This window comes from Crinia signifera, chromosome 12, assembly GCF_055691185.1.
Source record: "Crinia signifera chromosome 12, ASM5569118v1, whole genome shotgun sequence".
In the NCBI taxonomy this organism is placed as follows: Eukaryota; Metazoa; Chordata; class Amphibia; order Anura; family Myobatrachidae; genus Crinia; species Crinia signifera.
The window spans coordinates 26,081,858-26,101,456 of NC_139228.1; the positions used below are offsets into that span (position 1 = coordinate 26,081,858).

The window sequence follows — 19,599 nt, forward strand, 5'->3', positions numbered from 1 at the left end:
GCATACCACTTCCTGCCTGCTGCATACCACTTCCTGCCTGCATCTGTGATAGCTGAAAACAGCGATGTGACTGCATTTGTAGAGGAAACCATGGTCACAATGCTCTTCTGCTTTTGCATCCTTACCCTAGCCACTTCTGAAAAAACAGGTTTCACCCCCTCCCCCATTTCCGGCCACGCTAGATGACTCCACCCCCATCCATTCCATTGAACACCTCTGCCCGTCTACAGACACAGGCTTTCGCAAATCTACAGTGCAATCGACCATCAGGAAACTGCGTGATTGATCGCGCAAGTGATCAATTGGGAATCAGCCCCACAATTATTTTACCAGAGAATGTGCACGGGGGCTTTATTTTTCAGATATAAAAAAATTTAATTGATCACTAATCTTTAGCAACAGCAGCTAACCCTAGAAACACAAATGAAATGACAGACACTAGGAACCTTTTTTAGAGTTGGGAGCAAATCTAGCTGAGAGGTTCGCGTTTATACCCACCCGGACAAACCATGTTTTGATGCTAAACGTTCAAATCAGTGGCATAACAATAGCCCCGCAGTGGCGGGAGGCGCTGTATAGGTGTGGGCGCCAGGGGTCTTCGGGGCTATTGTAATGCCGCTGGCACTGCCGCCTGCCGTGAGCTCATCTGCCGCCTCTGTGGCCGGTAGCCGAGGCCCAGGACCCGCTTCTGGCTTCTGCATCTAACTCCAAAAGCCCATACATATTTCTGCTGTATGGGGGCAGACATTTTGTGATGGTCCGTTTACATAAGACGCTGTAGTAGCCAGGAGCGGACAGGGGAGCCAGGACCACAGAAGTACAGCTGTACTACTACAGTGGCTTTTGGAGTGGTGGGGTTAACTTTGCTGTGTGGGGGGTGGTGGTTAACTTTGCTGTGGGGGGTTAACTCTGGGGGGGGGGGGGGGGGGGGGTTGCGTAACATTGTTAGCTACGCCACTGGTTCAAATTAAATTTGTTTTGCATGCAAGGAAATATTGTCACCCGCTCTCATGTAGAATAAATAATGATCTAAGAGCTTGATCTACTCTCTAGGGCAGGCATGTCCAAACTATGGCCCTCCAGCTGTTGTAAAACTACAAGTCCCATCATGCCTTGCCACAGTTTTAATATTAGGGAATGATAAAACTATGGCAAGGCATGCTGGGATGTGTAGCTTCACAACAGCTGGAGGGCCACAGTTTGGACATGCCTGGTCTAGAGAATCCTGGAGCGCTCCACAGGGGTATGGGTCATTGGGTCGACCACTGAAGGACATCACTTAGTTGACACATGAAGTAGGTCAATATGGTTAAAGGTGACATGGTTGGAAGGCCGACACAAGCATTAGGTCGCCAATGGGGAGGTTGACAGTCAAAAGGTTGACATGAGGTTTTTGTCCCGAATGTCGACATTGTTAACATGGACACCGTCAAAGTGTACTGTGTCCCCTCGCATGGCTCGCTGTCTTGGGCATACTATTCGGTTCTCCCTCCACGCCATAGTGGATGGTAGGGCATGAACTACAGCCTGTCGGCACATGTCAACTAAAAAGACAAACCTCTGCTTCCCAGCCAATAGCTGTTTAATAAGGACAGTAATATATATTTTATGTATTTATATAATTAGAGGACTCCTCATACTTCATTCACTCTGGATGCTGATACTGATCCGATTCCTTCCTTGCTGTTAAACCTATGTCCGGCCAAGCCAGAAGCCTCGCTGGTGGTCAGTCACCTCTGCTGGGAGAAGGCAATGCTGATACAAATGAAGACACTTTTCACGGTATGATAAATGAAGCCCTTTGTGTTCCTATCCTTGTGTTATTGTCTCTGTGTGTGATACATCCTTGGCTTGTCCTTGTACTATCTCAGGTCCACATCTGTACAGTCGTTTGTGTTTTAGGGAGTGTGACAGTTCCCCTTGGTGCGGTCATACACAGGGCACACAATGTATGACCTGACGTCTACAGTGTCACCTCTTAATGACAAATAATGTGCTGTATGTTCTCAAACCATGTAACTACTTTGTCCAACAATAGCGATTCTGAAGAAAGGGTATTTATAAAATACAAGATGAGGGGGAAAATAAATAAACTGTCACCCTGATATATGAACAAATAGGCTGTGTATTTGTAAGCTTGTGAGCAGGGCCCTCCGGCCTTTTGGACTGTCTGAAATAACTACCCAGTATGTTTTATCACGGATTTCAATTGAAAAGTGCAGCAATTTAGATCAGCGATGCTGATTCCGCAGGGGCGTATACTATGATATCATTCGAAATGCTGACCAATTGTATTCAGGGGGCGTGGCCATGCTTGCATCGGTGCAACCACAACCCCTAGATGTGACAGTGCTATGGGGAAAGGGGCACAGTTACACATCGGTGGGGTGAAATGTATTGATATGCAGTTCAGTTCATACACACGTTCATCTGAATTGTTCCATTTCAGTTATACTCAGAAAAAAAAAATATTTCAAGCTCACCTTCAACCTTTTCTCATTAAATAACAAATGGCTGAGGTCAACAGGAAGGATCACAAGTCGACACAAGCATTAGATCAACAATGGGAAGGTCGACAGTCAAAAACGTCAACATGAGTTTTTCACTCAAATTTCAACATTGAAATGGACACCATATCAGTGTACCGCGTACGCTAAGCGCACTATAATATTCTCCCTCCACACCCTAGTTGATGGTAGGGGGTGAAATACCACCTGTTTTTGGGGGGAAAAAAGTGAAACCCTATGACCCATACCCAATTCAGATTACCGTTCGAAACCCCACCAGCTCGAAGAGAAACTCGCATTAACTGCAGCCTGCGGCCAATCAGCAGCTTGCGGCCGGCTATAACAGAACAGCCCGGGCAGATCAGTTAGTCCGCAGTAATTAACAAGCAAACCGGGAATATCGGGACGTATGCTTTGGTGTGTTACGGTGTAATACATTGCAATGCCGAAGCCTTTCTTATTACAGAATGTTCTTTTTTTTCCGTAAAGTTCTAGTATTTGAATATTAAACGTCCTTTCGTGTCCCGCAAGCCATGCCATCAAACGGTAGCATGCGAGTAGTGAGCACAGCTTAGGTGGTAGTGCCTCTAGCAGGCAGAACGTACTCGCGGCATAGAAAACCTTTTCTGTTAAGTGTTTCCTAAATTTCTTAACTGAAAAGCTCAGGTATTCAAGCAAGTAATTGAGAAAAAAAAGTGTTTTTCCCATGGGCTCCCCTCTTTGTAGCGAGAATGCTAATATCCTCCCCGTTACTGTATTAACAAGACCTAAATGTTACATATCAATAAAACATATAGTAATCCCCAATTTTATTGCTGTGTCTAGTAACAGCAATGACTGTGAAATGCAAATTATCAGCTAAGTCCTCGAGCTGAGCATCCGCCAAGGCTGTAATTACCTGGGGAGCAGGGAAGATGCCACCATGCAGTTCAAATTCGCGACCCAGACTGTTGAAGGGAACGGTGAAATAACACATAGGGAGAGATTTAATGAGGTCCGATATTGTGACTTTTGTGATATTATCGCCAAAAACGTCAGTTTTCGCACTTTTTCCGAAAATCGCACATTTTATAGGATGCAAATTGCGAGGGGGAAAAATCACACTTTGCCGCGAATTCACACATTCTGACCTGGCGATTTTTAGTCACACTTCAATTCGCATCCAGATGTTTTCCGATTTATAAAGTATACAACTCGCAAATGTAATGGGATGCGATTTTTGGTAAACGTTACTACAAATCGCCAAACAAATAGACCAGGTTCTGACAGGTGAGTTTGACCGAACCATGCGCAGATCATTGAGAACTGTGCATGGTTCTGTTTTAACAAATGTGTTTAAGGTAAAATTTAAAAAATAAAAATCGGCATGGGGGTCCCCCCTCCTGAGCGTAACCAGCCCCGGGCTCAAAGAGCCGGTCCTGGTTTCATAAAATCACGTGGGCAAAACAAATAGGTAACCTCTTGATTTTATAAAACCAGCACCAGGCTCAAGGGCCGGTCCTGGTTCCTAAAATATGGGAGACAAAATGAGTAGGGTTCCCTCGTATTTCATGAACCAGCACCGGGCCCAACCAGCAAACAGGGTAATTCCACAGCCCCCCCCCGGCCAAAGCCTTCACCCCCTGACTGGTCACAATGGGCAGAGATCCTCGAGAAGTGGGGACCCCCTAATGAAGGGGCCCCCCCAATGAAGGCCTTCCCTCAAGAATTTAACACGGGGCTGTCACCGATTCCCCTGGGCATCGGCTGATAAATGTTTACAATAAGGTGAAACTATTGTGTATTGTTGTGGTAATACAAGTCTCAGCAAGCCTGCACCGACTGCAGGGACTGGAGCTTTACATTCTTTGTGGCTTGCACATAATTTAGGTATGAAGGACTATTATGTACTAGGTAAAATGGCAGCTTCTGCGATGTACTTTCACTTTGAGCTGTGACGGTTTTAAGCCCACAAACTCTCCACCCCACCCCAAGTCCCTATATGATAATACATCCAATGTCTGTCTTCACAGCCCCCTCTCTCCATATCCAGCAAGTTTGAAACCGATCTGTGTCCCTGCAAAAATTGCTTTCACTTTCTGTTGTGACATCTTTTAGCACACAAAGGAGTAATTTGGTCCATCGGGTGGTCACTGGTGGTACTTCACCTCATAGAGGTGAGGAGTAGTTATTTATTATTCACTGGATAGAGTGCATGGCTGGCACACAAGTGGGATGTCTGGAGGTGTGGCAGCATGATTGTGTCATTGAGGCTCCGCCTCCTGCTCTACAGTGCTGAGGAATCAGGCGGTTGTATAGCGGAGGAGGGGCTATGATGTCAATGGGTCCCCTAAGCCTGCCCACTTTTGCTGTATTGTGGGCAGTCGAGGATGTGGGGGCGGATGCCTGGTGGGGAGTGCAGGAGACTTTTACGCCTTTCCAGTGGCAGGGAGTACCACACACCAACTCACCAAGGTCCCCCCCCCGCCATCAAATAGTTTCCTCCATGTTCACAGTGCAGAGCAAGTCTAGACTTATTCAGCGATGCGAAGGCCTTGGGGAGAAGGAGGCTGCTGATGACATCAGCAACCCCCCCGCGACTGGGCACCGCCTGCGTTTTCATAGTCACACTATACTATAAGATATACACACAAAAATATACAATAACCTTTTTTTTTCTTAAACTGTGAGAGTAACTGAAGGTCATCTGTTGAGATTTGCGGGAAGGAGCCTTCATGACACCGTCCTTGGAACTATATCTCTATAAGAGGCCAGAACAATCACGAAATTCTATTCCTGATAAGATTCTGGTGGCAGATTTATCGGCTGTATTTAAAACCGGTATTTACATGTATAATTTATTTGCTGAAGCATTAGTGAGGCTGATGCTGGATTTATCTGATGCTGCACTATATAAGTCAGATAGGCCTGGCGTCATCAGCCCGCCGGTACCCCGCTGAGTGATTGGGTTTCCTTATTTGCACTGCATAGTATTGTATCTGTACTCTGCCTTACAATCTTTATTATTATTAATAATAATAATAATAAGTTTCATACAGTATATAAACAACAGGGATAGAACAAACTGCTCGCTTTCAATCTATAGGGGGACATAAGCATTGATATACAGGAATGTTAACCTAGCGCTATGTAAATACCCATGCAGTGCAATGAGGGAGTATTCTGGAAAGTAACATAGTGACACAGGGCATTTGAGAATGGGAAAACCATCAGGGGCGGAACTGCAGGAAACAATGGAGTCGGCTGCCACTGGGCTTCTGCCGTGAATGGGACAAGTGTATGTGTGTGAGGTTATAGGGGCGGTGTGTGTGTGTGTGTGTGTGTGAAAAGCCTCTGTCTACTGTATATCTCTATAGGGTGCACCAACACTTATCTTTCCTCCGTGTGACTTTGACAAACTTACGCCGCTGGAAACCACACAATATATCCAGATGGAGACCAGATATTTATGGTAGCCACTGGCAGTGATACAAGTGTTTAACTCTTTTAACAGCACCTGCCAAATGCAAATGCATGTAATGGTCTCTGTAAGCCTCTCTGATGCATGTAATAATGGGGAATGTGTATGGATATAACAGGATTTCTAAGACCATTACAACAATTGGGACCATCTTAACAGCACTATATTCCCTGGGCAAAGCAATGTACTGTGGCCCTTACCCAGCCATTCATGGGATGAATACATACAAAGCAAAAACGTACCCATGATGCAGTTCTGTGCCACCTCTTCACATGCTCCCATACAGTGATTGGCTGTCAGCACTCTGATTGGTGGGTGGTTCCAACCATCAGAGGTGTAAGATGGAGCCATTACACTCCGGAGATGCCACCCCAACCCCACCTCCCTCATACTGAATTTTGCTAAAGTGGGCGTTTACATCCAGACAATGGCCCTTATTATGGTTCACTCACAAAAACATTTTTTTTTTTTCAAATGGACAAAACACTGCAGGTGGGGCAGATGTAACATGTGCAGAAAGAATTAGATTTGGGTGGGGTTTTACTTCAAAGTGAGATCTATATTGCAGTGTAAAAATAAAGCAGTCAGTATTTACCCTGCACAGAATCTAATAACTCACCCAAATCTAATTCTCTGCACATTTTACATCTGCTCCCCTGCAGTGCACATGGTTTTGTCCATTTAAGAAGGAATTTGCCTTTGTGAGTGAATCAGAATAAGGACCTATGAGTAGTCGCAATGGTCTGGTTTATTGGGGTCCAAATGTACCCAGCACCTGTCAACCCTGTGCTTCCCTCACCCCCTCCATCTTCCCTGTGCCACCTTTCACCCAAATATTTCCTCTTCATTGCTTTGGCGTGTTTATCTGTGGTAATGTAAGTAATATATATTGGGCCTTATTCTAGTTCACTCTTAGAGGCAAATTCCTTCTCAGATGGACAAAACCATGTGCACTGCTGGTGGGGCTAGGGTAACCAACTCATCCCTTTAATCCGGGACACATATTAATTACACAGGTTCTGTGGCTGGCTTTCACCTGATTTTAAACTGCCACACCTCAAGACTCCATTTCACCTGGTTTTAATCTGCCACAGAACCTGTGTAATTAATATGTGTCCCGGATTAAAGGGATGAGTTGGTAACCCTAGGTGGGGCAGGTGTAACAGGTGCAGATAGAATTAGATTTGGGTGAGTTATTTTATTTCTGTGCAGGGAAAATACTGACTGCTTTATTTTTACACTGCAATATAGATCTCACTTTGAAGAAAACCCCACCAAATCTAACTCTCTCTGCACAAGTAACATCTACCCCACCTGCAGTGCACATGGTTTTGTCCATTTGAGAAGGAGAAGGATTGTTAACATGTAGGGGCCCCTAGAAAAATATCCGACCCTGGTACAATATGTAAGGGGCTTTGAGGGGCATATATAGATCTGTTGGAGGGGTTGTGGCTTCAACAACTTGGCGATGAGGCTACCATACCCCAATCTCAATACTGTATTGCAGGCCTCATCCCAAGCTTGCAACTATGAATTCCTGCAACTGCTTCAGCAAGCCTCAAACAAAGTTCCCATTATTTGCAAGTAACTAAGAAAAAAAAACATGCTGCACTGCAGATGGGGCAGATGCAACATGTGCAGATAGATTTAGGTGGGTCCGTTAGAGCTGAAATCCTAATTGCCGAATAGTGTCAAAATAACGTTTTGTAAGCCTCATGCAGCAGCATCCAGTATTTACCCTGCACAGAAACAATATAACTGTACACTTTTTCTCCCACCGCCACATGACTGATGGTTTTTGTCTATCTGTGGAGGAAATTCTTTCATTTATCAAACCTTATGGTAAAATCAATGACTAATTAAACCGCTCAACGTACATTTCAATTGATTATAGGGGACAACCCAAAACAGTAATAATTGGCATCTATAAAAAGATAAAGGACATTATGAATGTCTACTTGGGGTATTGTATTCACAATGGTTTGCTAGGGGTATGGTGAGTCCAAAATGGGTGAGCCCCGGCTACTGTAGCATAGACTCCTGTATAATGTACTGGCAAATGAGGGGTTAAATGTGCATGTAAGGAGCAGTCTGAGACGCTGCTCTGAAGACAGAATAATCCATCTTCCTTATTGTTTGCACTCGATAGTCCTAATGTGTATACTGTGTACTTTGCATACCTCCGTTGTAAATGTGCTTTAAATGCACCTTCAAAAATGAGTATTGATTCGCCCAGACCGCTTCCAAAACCACTTTGTATGCAGCACACGCACCTGACTGCGCTTTTAATTAGATACCACTCCATAAATAAGCAAATAATAGAAGTAAGCAGAGGAACAGTTGATCTAAATTACGACAGCGGCTCATTTATCTTTGTCCCTAACAAGACAATAGAAAGTGACATGTGGCCATTGTTTCCAGCACATGAACAATTCAGTATTTAAAGACGTAGTCCCTTTCGGTAGTGCCAGGTGCCAAGATTCCCCAGGCACGTCCCGGGATTAAAGGGTTAATCCGGGTTTCCTACTGTTTAATACATTATAAAAGAGAAAGGAATGTAGAAGAGTTGGAGCCCGATTCGGGGCTGCTTGCTTTCTGCTCGGGGGTCTCCTCCTGTGAAATTGCATCTTCACCCACTTTTTTTTTTTTTCAGACTGTCCCGCTAAAATCGCGATAGTTGGGAGATACGAGTATGTGTGTGTGTGCCATACTTGCCTGCTTTTTAAACCAGTTTAAGGGAGATTATAGTTGGAAATAGAATTTTGTACAGCGCCCCATTGAGGGGGCGTGTCATGCTCCACCCAAAGGGCGTGGCTAGTTCCATATATGGAGAGTTTGTGAAAAGAGATTGTGAACGTGGCACCTAGAAGCGTGGGTGTGCACTGCTACATCTGAGAGGAACCTTGTAAAATGACTTATATACAAATGTAGATGAGCCCAAAGCAGTTAGTAAGAGATACTATACTTGGTAAAGTGCTGGGAAATGGTGCTGATGATTCAATGTAACTGTATATGTGTCTCATTACTTTTCCCCAAAAAATATAACAGTGTCATGAGGGATATTGCTAGACTAATGAGGGAGAGAGGGAGATTGCTGCTATTTTAGGGAGTCTCCTGTAGAATGCAGGAGGGGAGGTAACTATGATGTAACAGTGTAATGTGGGCTAGGTGAAATGAGGGAGATTGCTAGACTAATGAGGGAGAGAGGGAGATTGCTGGTATTTCAGGGAATCTCCTGCAGAATGCAGGAGGGGAGGTAACTATGATGTAACAGTGTAATGTGGGCTAGGTGACATGAGGGAGATTGCTAGACTAATATGGGAGAGAGGGAGATTGCTGCAGGTGTATGCCTGTGTTCTCACAAATCCTTCTGTATCTAGTATAGAGATGGAGGAACGATGCCTTTAAAATCAAGCGCATGGATATCGACCGTACAACCGCAGAAATATTAGTACTACTCGGCACAAACGCATTTAGCTACGTGCCCGCAATGTGGGCGCAGTTACACCCGAATTGCGTTCTATTGAGCATTAGTCCCAAAGTGTTTCATTACATCGCCACCTCGTGTGTTCAGAAGTCTGATTTGAGGAATATGGGGCATGTTAAGCTATGACATAGGGCCTGATTCAGAGTCAGGTGCAGTGTCGCTGTTTCATGATTTTTCATGAAATTTTTTGGCAGGGGGGTGCAAGATTTATAGTTACGCCACTGGCAACCGCCGACGCCGCTTGTGTGTTGATATATATTTGAGGGGGTGTGGCCACCCATGCCATCTGGATTTGTTTACAAAACACTAGTACACAGCCCGCTGGCCACTCTTGGTGGCCCTGTGCAGTTCAGAAATGAGGGCACTACCCTCGGCCACAGGGATGTAGTTAGCTATATATTGCTATTATACGGTAGGTTTAGCTGCACCATTGAAGTTAAGGATTAGAGGACGCCACTACCTTTTATTTCCTGCTGATGAAATGCCTCTAGACACTATACATTACCCTGGTAGCTGCAAGCTTGGGGACTATACAAAGTGCCTTACAGATTGGTCTGACACACATAGCCTGCTGGGGGGATCTGTCCCACTGCGAATTACCTGTGACAACTCATTAATCCTCTTCTTCCTTTTACCAACACAAAATTAATGAGAACATTGACAATAATACACAAATTAGTTAAGTGACTCTTTGTTCTGTGGGTTGTGATTAACGTATGGGTGGCAGGAAAATGACGCTAATGCCGTCCCAAACCAAGCGGGTAACGTAATCTCTAACCTCAGACGTATAGTGAGAATGTCATGCGTGAAGGCCAGTGCCAGATGCCCACCACCAGCCCAGGGGGGGAACGTGTCATAGAGGTGGATGTCACCTGAGTATATGACACACTGACAAATAGCTTCTTACAGGCACAGGCGAGTTCTCTATCTATAGTGCCTGCTGAAATATGCTATTTCTATGGTCGCAGAGAGGGCTTGCTCTGTGCGATGAAGATTGCAAACACTATAACATCAATGCAACATCGGTCGCACAATCAATATTTTCAGTAGCCAAGGGTGTACACAAACCACTCTCCTCAAATCCAAATAAACATGGCCTCTGAAGCAGTTGGTTTGCGATTGGGAAAGCAGCATATTATTATAATTATATTTATTTATATGGCGCCACAAGGATTCCGCAACGCCTGACAATACATAGATGGGCCAAAAAAATAGAAAATAATGAATTCCAGTACAATTAGGACACATTGTAAATAAAGACCGTTGCATCAGGGAACAGGACTCTGAGGTAAATGTGCTATGAAGCAGGGACAAGGGAGAAGTCAGCCAGAAGAGAAGTGGCCCATGGCAACCAATCAGCATTAAAGGAACGTCTATAATATGCATAACATAAAATATAAATAGCAGCTGATTGGTTGGTTGGCCATGGGCCACTTCTCCTCTGCTTCAGGGGTTGTGCCTGATGTAGATGTCATCTAATTGCATATTTAGCCCTGCCCCCTCCCACTGATAAGCCTCAAATCGCGGTAATCTAGTGCTGCGGCTGGGGAGATTTGGGGAAGGGGGGAGACCCTCCTGGTCAATTCGGGAGGGTAGGCAACCCATGGTTAACTTCTCCTCCCTTTTCACTGCTTCATACATCACATCTACCCCACGGACACAGTTGTCAGGGTGGCAGAGATATATTCTAAGAAAGGCACATGAGGAGAGAGGGCCCTGCTCATGAGAGCTTACATTATGCCTGGTATCTACAATGCATGGAGCAGGGCAAGTTCTTCACAAGGGAGGCCCCCTCCCAGAACATAAACTGTTAATACAAGTACTAGAATAAATAAGAATGTAAATACTGTATATTACGCATCGCATAGTAGTAACACAGAATAACTGCAGGCTGTAGGAATGTTCTATGGTCTACAAGGACCTCTCCCAGCATGGTGGCTCTCAGGCTTCGGTTCCCGCAGTTTGTACCTTGTTCCGTTGGCGCTGAGTGTAGTCACAGCAGGGAGGGAGAGCCCAGTACAAGGCCCGAGGAACAGATATTTCTGCTCAATGTGGAACCCAACAATATGAATCCTGGGACAATTAAATTATGTGAATAAATATGCAGGCATGTACAAGTGGTGAGGGCAGAGATTATTAAAGCGTGCATCTCTCCCACTGTCAGACAATGGATTAAAAAAGCATCTCCTTTATGACACAATAATTTAAAAATCATTTCATTACCGCAGGCAACCCATATTGTATGAAGCTATTATTGCTGATGCGGTGGCAGGAGGAGACTTTATCGGGATGCCGGGTCTTAAAGAGGACGCTGTAACCCACGGGAAAGGGGGGTATTAGTGGTGCGTTATGTACAACAGTGTCATTGTTATGTTACACAGCAGCCTGTGCGATTGGCAACAAGATCGTAAGAAACTAATGGATAGGATGATAAATATGGAATAATAAAGCTTACAAATTTTGACCCTGTTGCCCTATTGCATGTCGATCTTTTGGTGTCGACCTATTGACTCTCTGGTCGAAATGTACTAAAGGAAATTTGGAAAAAAATAGGAGTATTTGTATTTAGAAATACTTATTTTTGACATTTACTATCCTGAAAATACGGCAATTCGTAGTCGTATTGATAGCACATCAATACGACTACGAATTTCCGTATTTTCGGGATAGTAAATGTCAAAAATAAGTGTATTTCTAAATACAAATACTCCTATTTTTTTCCAAATTTCCTTTAGTACATTTCGCCCAGAGAGTCAATAGGTCGACACCAAAAGATCGACATGCAATAGGGCAACAGGGTCAAAATGAAAAAGGTCAACATGCACACAGTTGACATTGAAAAAAAGGTTGATGTGAACAAGGTCGATATCGACAAAGGGTCAGGCAGCGGGGTCCGGCCAGCTGGTGGTGGTAGGCTGCTCGTAGTTGCGGGCAGCTGGGTCCGACCAGCCGCATTTTGCCTGGCGGCGGGGCAGGGTGCGGCTGCTGAATATTTTGAAATGACTGGCCAGGCACTGATTGGCTGAGAGAATTCTCTCAGCCAATCAATGTCCAGCCAGTCATTTCAAAATATTCAGCAGCTGCATCCTGCCCCGCCGCCAGGCAAAATGACTCTACAAGCTCCCAGACGCTGCCGCTCGGACTGAGCCTGCTGCCCGCCACTACGAGCTGTCCACCCAACGGACCACACTGCCCTCCCCCCACCACACTGGGAGGGAGGTCCCAGGAGTTGGGAGGTCGGACAGCCTGCAGGTCTTACCACCGGCGCAGGTCCGAACCGCACATCGGACCTGAGAGGACATCAATTTGAGCAGATGTGGGCCGATTTCACGGCCCGATTCCACGAAATTGGCTTCAAATCGCTAACCAAGATGGCCACGTACCTTTCTGCACATGCGCGGTGCGATCTTGTCACTGTAATAAGTCTAGGGCAGGAAACATGACGAGGGCTCTTATTCTGTTTCACTCACAAAGGCAAATTTCGGTACTTATGTATTATCTGGACTCCCATGTTAAATGCACCCCATTTTTTCATACCCCTACTATCCAACTAGGCATGGAGTTGTTTTTATATAGTGCCCGAAGCGTGGTGAGTGGACGCAGTCTCATAGGGAGTCCAGATATTACATAAGTACCCAAATTTCTTCTCAAATGGACAAAACCATGTGCGCTGCAGGGGGGCAGATGTAACGGGATACGGTCGATGGGTCAACCATAAGATGGTTGACAGTCATTAGGTCGACACCGTTGGGAAGACATACTGGAAGATCGATAGGGGTCAAGGTCGACATGGGTCAAGGTCGATAGGGGTCTAGGTCGACAGTCAAAAGGTCGACATGTTTTTTGTTTTTTAATGTTTTTTGAGCTGACGTGTGCCGACAGGCGGTATTTCATGCCCTACCATCCAGTAGGGCATGGTGGAAGAATAAAATATGTGCCTAACACATGTGTCGACCTTGACCCCCGTCGACCTTCCCGTATGTTGACCCAACGGTGTCGACCTAATGACTGTCGACCAACCCAACCACACCCGGTGTAACATGGGCAGAGAGAGAATTAGATTTGTGTGAGTTATTTTGTTTCTGTGCAGGGTAAATACAGGCTGCTTTATTTTTACACTGCAATATAGATCTCACTTTAAAATAAAACCCCACCCAAATCTAATTCTCTCTGCACAAGTAACATCTGCCCCCACCTGCAGTGCACATGGTTTTGTCCATTTGAGAAAGAATTTGCCTTTGCGAGTAAACCAGAATAAGGGCCAAGGTGTAGGAGATGATGGAGGAATGGAAGAAATGGGATTTGAAAAGATGACGCAGGGCTTGTGAACAAAGACAACATATATGGACAAAAAAATGAAGAAAAAGACAAGATATGTGGATTACGGATGTCAGTGGTCCAGGACATGAGATGAGGAGATTAGAAGCATGGACAGAGTCGAAAATTCCAGCCTCGACTTATTACACACAGCGATCCAGCCTCCCAATAATGCCTGCGCCAGAGGGATAGGTTAATCTGATTAAAGCCATATATTGCAGTTTATCTGTTTTCTCATTACCTCTCACTGTTTGACACTTGTGGAATAGAGCGGATGTTAATATAAACCATTAGGAGGGCCCTTCCCCACAGGAACAAATCTAGCTTATCAAAGTGATATTTAATGTTTTCCATGATATTTATTTAACTAAAATGGCTGATTGGATCTTAAGCAGAACAGAGGTTAATGATTATTTTTATGGGTGTTATAAAAAATTAAATAGGAATATTATAGGATTAATGATGTATGTCCCCGTTGTTTAGACGCAGAATCAAACGTCTAGCTATCTGTCACATGCAAAGATCCAGCTCCCAGCTGTGAGCAATTAGCTTAATTGTCTCACCTCTTTTTTTTCCCTAACTTTTCAATGAGAAGCTTTGATTTTTTTTTTTGCATTTTACTCTGGCTTATAGATTTAACTTGGCATCGCTTCCAGTGAGTTGTGCTTAATCCCTTAACAGTTGAGTTTAAAGCGGCCGTCTCACTTACACCGAGCGCTACTGTCGCTTATATAAATGATTAATCTCCTGCGCGGCAGTTACATTGCTTTGTGGTAAAGGAGCACCCAGATAAACCCCAGTTAGCTGTATGTCAGCCATGTACAACAAGGTGCACACAGTATAAGTGGCACACACACAGTATGGCACTATATACAGTAGCCGTCAATTCATATACATGATTGGTCTGGCTGCCCCACAAGTAACCCCCAAGAGTTAGACAGCACTCCCGGCAGTTCAAATTAAAAACCCACTTTTAATATCTACGACCATTTCGGGGTGATTCCCGTTCTTCAGGATACACAACGGGAATCTCCCTGAAACGGTTGCAGACATTAAAAGCATGTTTTACACTTTAAGGGGGGTATTCAATTTTGCTGATCCGCAGAAAAAAACGGCATCAGTTTTCGCACAGAATAGATGGAATTCCACCTATTCCATGTTCTTTATTTTTTTTTCCAATTACTGGAAACCGTCCGAGATTCATAAAAAAACTTGGATCCGCGAATCCTCGTTTTTTTTTTCTGAGGAAACCGACAGCGATTCACAAATTTAGCAGATTTACCGTGAAAACAAATTCGACTTTTTCAAAGTCTTTAATCTGCAGACGCGTTACCCTGGTGAAAACGGCCGGGATGGAATACTCAAATCCCATTATTTCCGAAAAACAGAAATAACAGGAAACATTGAATACCTCCTGTAACAGTCCAGAAGTACCACCTATCTTTCTGAGGTATATAAACAACCATGCAATAGGGTAGATCATCTTTGGTCAAGTGAAGAGGACTAGATTATTATTCTAGAATATGGGTGAACAAGGTGGATGAATCGTTTGTCATTTCTGCACATTAAAATACCATCTGAGTCCTGCCTTGAACATAAGTATAATAAGGAGAAGGAAAAGAAGACTTGCTGTAGCGGAGGTGCATCTAATCACAGTGGGCTAATGTGATGGCGTGGAGTTTTTCCCAGTTGCGCATGTGTAGTGAACGGCTTCACCTCAGTTTCTCCATTCCTGTAAAGTTGTTTTGCGTAATCGGATGCAGGGGCGTAACTAGATATTCGTAGGCCCCATAGCAGCTGCACCCCTTGCACCTATGGTAGTTACGCCCTTGGTCGGATGCACGATGGATTCCTCCAGATTAGCGCAAAGAGCTGTTAAACAATTTATTTGCGCAGAAGGCGAGCGTGCTTCAGACATGTATCGCAGGATGAAGGCGGTGTACGGAGAGCGAGGTCTCGCACGGTGCACCATATTCCGGTGGTGCCAGCATTATGAGGCGGGACGTGAAAGCTTCAAGGGCTCGCCACGGCCTGGGCAGGTGCACGTTGTCACCAACCCAGCCACCATTTCGGCGGTGGAGGATTTAATTCCCAAATGGTGCACCGTGCGAGACACTGCTCTCTGTATACCACTTTCATCCTGGAATAAATGCACTGATCTGGAGGGATCCACCAGGCATCCGACCGCGCAAAACAACTTTCCAGGACTGAAGAAACTGAGGTGAAGCCGTTCACTACACATGCGTAACTGGGAAAAACACTGCGCCATCTATCTGCAAACACATTTATCCACTGCGATTAGACACACCGCCACTACAGCAAGAGTCTCCTTTTCATTTTAATTGATCAGATTGCATGGATAGATCAGTTATCGCATGCAGTACATAGGGTATATAGACAATATAGGCTACCATATGTATAGTACACGCACACACATTCACACTAGGGTTCATTTTTTGTTGGGAGCCAATTAACCTACCAGTATATTTTTGGGGATCGTTGGAGGAAGCCAGAGGAAATATACAAACTCCGCGCACTCAGGGCCATGGTGGGAATTGAACCCATGACCTCAGTGCTGTGCGGCAGCAATGCTAACCACTACAATTACTGTAACCTTCAAAACCACACAAATTCTTCTGGGTGCACTTGCACAAAGTCAGAGATTTTGTAGGATTATAGACCAATCATACCAAAGAGGTGCTAATGATCATCATTGCAGGTAACAGTGAAGCAAGTTTGGGGCTGCAGATGAAGTTGGGGATTTGGCCAGGATTAACAATGTCCTCATTGTAGAGATAGACAGACAGGTACTTACCCATCATGCAATGCCATCAGGGAGGTATTTGATTGGTTCCAAATGTATTCTGCAGACAGTAACCCCAAACCTACAACTAATGTCATGAAGAACTATCTTCAGCCTTAAGAAGAACAAGGAGTCCTGGAAGTGATGACCGGGCCCCAACAGAGCCGTGATCTCACCATCATCCAGTCTATCTGGGATTACAGGAAGAGGTAGAAGGATTTGAGCAACCTCCATCCACTGTGGTCAGTTCTCAGTTCACAACCTCCTGCCGGGTTCCTTCCAAAACTGTGCGCTACCGAGCACTGATGCTGTTGTGTAGGCAAAGGGTGATCACACCAAAGATTTGATTTAGATTTATCTTCTAAAGATGGGTATGGGTCATTGAGTTAGGTCTACCACTGAAGATTGACATGGCCTAGGACGACGCATGAAATAGATTGACATGGCTAAGATCTACAGGGTTGGAAGGTCGACACAAGTATTAGGTAGACAATAAGGTCAACAATCAAAGGGTAAACATGAGGGGGGGGTTTTTTCCAATTTTTCGGGCCCGAATGTTGACATAGTCGACATGAACACGTCAAAGTGTACCGCGTCCCCTCGCATGGCTCGCTGCACTCGCCCTGATTCGGGCTCAGTGCCTTACTGTGCTCTGCACACTATTTCATTCTCCCGCCACACCGTAGTGGATGGTGGGGTATAAAATACCGCCTGTGGGCACATGTCGGCTCAAAAAGAGTGAAACACGCATGTCGACCTTTCCACTATCAACTTTCCCATTTTCACTTTGCATTAAAAGCACCCTTATTATTATTATTATTAAAACTTTTTTTGTGCAGTGTATATATTTGTGTGTGTGTGTGTGTGTGTGTATATATATATATATATGTGTATGTATATGTATGTATATATGTATGTGTGTATATATATATATATATATATATATATATATATATATATATATATATATAATGTCATTTCAGTAGCTATTAAGTAACAATAATATTTATATATTTCATCCGCACGATATTGTAACAAATACATTTGGCCCATTTCCCATAATGCGGCACCTGTTGATTTTTGCAATTAATAAAAACTAAATCCGCCGGGCGTTTGCTAAAACCAGCTCTGTGACATACTGCCACTATAATTTAAGAGGCTTCTTGTTTTTTTAAACCTGACACTACTGAAGGCAGAAGGTCTATTTTACAGCAGAAGAAGACAGTTTGATTCATAGGCCCTCAGGTTCTAAAGCTTTACACGGTGTGTGTTAAATGTTGAGGGGGAAGAAGCGTGCAAATCAGATCAGACCCCGACCCTCTGACCACAGCATGCCAGAATTTGGCATCAGGTGTGTATTTTTAACATTGGGTTCACCGTAAGGTGACTCCACTCTGATTGGCCCTCCCCAAAAATCCAGATAAAGCAACCCCAGACTGGAGTCCTCTGCAATCACCCAATCTGGAATGTACAATAAGTGAGTGTCCATATATCACCTTGTCAGCTGCCTTCCTCTGGGGAGGGGACATGGGCAAAAAAATGGACCTCCACATCAAATCTCTCTTCCTGCGGGCCTCACAATGAGGTGTCTGCCGAAATAAATATGGACCATAAACCCTCACTGGAGTCTAATGGCTCCCTTGGGGGAACACAAGGCTTTTTTAGGTTTAAAATCTATGCTCGCAGTTATTTGATATGGTTTCCTCTTCCCCCAAAAAGCACACGGGATGATTTCTAGTCTAGGTACTTTAATAGCACTTATATTTATAGTTTTGTTCTTTAAACGAGGATGTGCAAAGGGGGTGAAGCCAAGCGCTGGGAATTTTCATCTTTTGGAAGATTACTTGTTTCATTTTGCTGTAGTAGCAGACTGTGGTGCACCGTCCCGATCAGCTGCTATGGCAGAACTAGGAAGCTTGTGACTATGGTCCGGAATTGGACGTAGTTTTAATTCTATGGTAAGCGGACGATGTTGCGTGGACTGCGGGTGCATGTGAGCCGCACTGGGCACAGGCTGCGGCGGTCTTGCCATGATGGTGTGGATTTAGATGCAGTTTGATTGGCAGACAAAGATTGCTTGGGGGAGGCTGATTGGTTGCTTTGGGCAAATTCTCCACTTATATCGCTCCCCCAGACTTGATACAGCTCATCCAGGTTGGGATATGCTAAGCATTGATTCCGCCATGCTGTACTGTACATGACGCCACTTGCCACGGCTATACTCATTTTTCAATACTTTTTTTTTCTACTTTGCTGACCCACCAACAGGCAGCAGTGTCCAGTGGTGGTAGGCGGTTTGGGCAGCAGTGTCCCATGGTGGTCGGGAGTTTGGGCAGCAGTGTCCAGTGGTGGTCAGCGGTTTGCACAGCAGTGTCCAGTGGTGGTAGGCGGTTTGGGCAGCAGTGTCCCGTGGTGGTCGGCAGTTTGGGCAGCAGTGTCCAGTGGAGGTAGGCAGTTTGGGCAACAGTGTCCACTGGTGGTAGGTGGTTTGGGCAGCAGTGTCCCATGGTGGTTGGCAGTTTGGGCAGCTGTGTCCCGTAGGCGGTTTGGGCAGCAGTGTCCCGTAGGCGGTTTGGGCAGCAGTGTTCCGTGGTGGTCTGCAGTTTGCGCAGCCGTGTCCAGTGGTGGTAGGCGGTTTGTAGTCCCTCTCTCACTCGCTGCTCGATGAAGAGCTAAACGTATGCGCACAGTGTCAGTGGTGGAACTTGTGGGTGGTGAGTCCAGATGCAAAAATATAATTTGGTCCCCCACCCTACACCCCAACCCAAGTTCACAATATGGCAGTGGGGGACAGGGAGAGGCAGAGTTGGCTCCTTAGTCCTCAGGGGCCCCGGTGCATTGCTCCTGCTGTACCAATGGTAGTTCCATCTCTGCACAGCATCTATTCACAGGGACAAAGGACACGGCCAGTAGCTTTCCTAGTGCTGGCCATGCTCCTATAATGATGACGACAGACAGGGACCCCCCGCCTAATTTTATTTATTTTCATTGATTGGTATAAGCCCTCGTTAGAACTTAAGATAGC

General features: G+C 45.0%; 1 protein-coding gene across 6 annotated transcripts in view; it reads left to right on the forward strand.

Moving 5' to 3' along the window:
- Nucleotides 1–19,599, forward strand: part of DPH6 (diphthamine biosynthesis 6) — a 225,223-nt gene that overhangs the window by 27,425 nt on the left and 178,199 nt on the right. For 2 of the 6 annotated variants that reach the window (XM_083166826.1, XM_083166830.1), the window contains exon 3: nt 1,708–1,782. The exons of 3 other annotated variants lie outside the window; for them this stretch is intronic. The gene's annotated coding sequence lies outside the window, so the exon portion shown is untranslated. The remainder of the gene's footprint in view (nt 1–1,707; nt 1,783–19,599) is intronic. One more of the 6 variants, XM_083166828.1, reaches the window with a different exon arrangement.